A 2867-nucleotide genomic window follows, 5' to 3' on the forward strand; every position below is an offset into this window, starting at 1 on the left:
AAATAAATAACATAAAAATACACATTTAAAATCTATAGATCTAAAACTTACATTTTTTAAAGGAGAATATGAAAACCATGAATCATAATATCTAAAATGACAAGACAACATTGTGAGAAATACTTGAGAAAATTGTAGAGAGAAAGAAGAGAAATGAGAGAGTTTTTGAAAGAATTGAGAGAATTTTAGGGAGAAGGAAGAGAGTTTTAGAGAGAATGAAGAGAGTTTTAAAAACTTGTGCAGCCACTTTAGATAGAGACTGTATTAATTTTGTTTATATAGGGAAACAAAAATGTAACTAGGTTAAAATTTACGATGTTGTAGACTTCTTTTAAAGTCTAATAAAATTAAAATTTTGGAGTAGATTTTACTATAACATAGTTGACCTTTTTAAAAGTCTATTATAATAATTTCATTATTGTTGCTTATTCTTTATTATTTTAATAATTTTAATATATGATTTACTAAATTTATTTCTTTATTTTTTAATAGTTATAGTTTATGATTTCATTTTCTTATTTTTAAAAAACTTAACTTAGTTTAAATATAATAATTTTTTGTAAAAAAATTTGAAAAATATAGACTAAAAAGATGTCTTCAAATAAATAGACTTTATTGTAGGTCTACGATACCCTAAACCACAAATTTCAAACCCTAAATGTTTTGCTTGATAATCAAAAAGTCTCAATTATACAAAATATAAACTACTAAACATTAATATGCAGATTTAGGTTAATAAAACAAAATCAAAACAAAATCTAAAATCTAACCCTATGAAATCAACCACTAAAAGACATAACATAACATGTTAGAACCTTTTGTTTCTAAACTATGAACATTGTCTAACACATGATAACCAAATTAGTATATATTCTTCAAAATTGTTCAATTATATGAAATTTTAATTTATTTACTTCATATTATCCATTATATTGATGATTAGTTAAAAATATCACAATAATTATTTTTATACATTTTTAAAATTAAATTATTAGATCAAATTAGAGTGTAAACTCCAAAATAAGTCTAAAAGGTAGACTTCATAGGAAGTCTATATATATGTAGACTTCTTTTATTACGTGTAGACTTCCGAAGGATAAAAACGTAAAATATATTTCGGTTTTTTTGTTTGGTCATAAGGGTTAAATAGTACTTTTATTATCCATTTAGGTTGACTTTGCATTTGACTGAAAGTGGAATACACTTTTAAGTTTGACTTGAATATTTAGATTGTTTTTAGCCAATGTTCCTAAAAATAATCACAGCTACGTGTGAAGAAAAATAAACAAATAATAAATTATGGAATCTTAAATTATGGTCTTATTGTTAGTATCTTTCAAATGAAAAAAAAAGTTGTGGACTTTAGCTTTATGTCGGCTTCTACCATCATCGTGGCAAGCTCTCTTCATATACGTCAACATCAATTATTTTTGTTTTCACGTCAACGTCAATTCATGTATAAATAAATCGGTATCATGCATTATATGTTTATATATTTTATACGTATGAATTTTTAGAAGCTTCTCTTTTACTGTCTTCAACACCAGATACCTACCGACGAGGCGACAATCACTGAAGATATAAGCCGACTAGTATAATTAACCATTACTATATTCAAATGTTGGGGAAAGTTTGTAGCTTGCTAGTTTGATGAATCGTTTTGATCATTTTTGGGGGTTGTGTACTTATGTGTATCCTTATAGTGTACTTCACTTGTTTAAAATATCTATGTATTCTTCAGTGTATGTTTCCTTAACAAAAATATGCCAGCTTTGAAAATAGTTGAATTGATATGAAAATAATGGGAAAGTCTAAATCTTTATTAGACAATAAGGAACTCTTTATATAGAGAATTACATAAGTATGAAACTCTAATACAACATAGGTTAGGAAATACAAAGATATAAGAATATGGGCCTTCGAATATGGGCTTCCACCAGACCTTAGTTTATAACACTATCCTTTGGAAGACCATCTCTAAAGTGGTTTGTAATACGCTTTGTATGTTGCCTCATTAAAACCTTATCAGAAAAACCCAATGGGATAAAACCATGGTGAAATAAAAAGAGTACAACACGTATTACTCCCCCTGTTGAGTACATCTTTGTATGTCAGTAACGCCTTAGTAATTAGATTCACCAAATCCTCGCTTGAGTGAACTTGGACGGACAAACAACATGTATCACCAAAATAATTTACCCTTCTTCGGGTAGGTTAGTATCAAATGGACCCAAGTATTTAGTTACATGTAGGTAACAGAATATGTATAATCTCGTTCTAGTGCCTTTGGGTCGATCATGAGCTATATCTAGTTAATAGATTACGGTAAATTATTTATCTAGCCTTGTATGGCTCGCCAAATCCGTCAAAACTTTATGGCACTTAGACATGGCATTTCGGGACCAAAGATCTCCTCATTTTCTTCATTAGGGCCGAAATTATCTTTTCTAAACTAAGAAACCATATAATTATGGGACTTGTCAATTCGTAAGCTTAGTCCATATCAAACTTCTTGAGCACGTTATCTATGTATGTCATTTGATGCATAAGGATTTTCTTTTCAAGGTGCTCAATGTATAATCCAATATATAATCTTGTTTTTCCAAAACCTTTCATGTTGAATTCGAATTCTTTCTTGATGTATTCTATCTTTGGAAAATTTCTCCAGAGGTTCCTAGGATATTCAAGTCGTTTACATAAAGATATTCAATATTGTTCTCGAGAACTTGATGTGTTCTGTAGTTCAATACCCTCCGGAACTTTCACATAAATTTCGTTATCCAGTGGACCGTATAGATATGTATTTTATTTGCCAGACTTATAAGGAATCAGAATGTCGTTGCATCCACCACATAGGAGTATGTCTC

The sequence above is a fragment of the Brassica oleracea genome, chromosome C6 (genome assembly GCF_000695525.1).
Source record: "Brassica oleracea var. oleracea cultivar TO1000 chromosome C6, BOL, whole genome shotgun sequence".
Taxonomy (NCBI): domain Eukaryota; kingdom Viridiplantae; phylum Streptophyta; class Magnoliopsida; order Brassicales; family Brassicaceae; genus Brassica; species Brassica oleracea.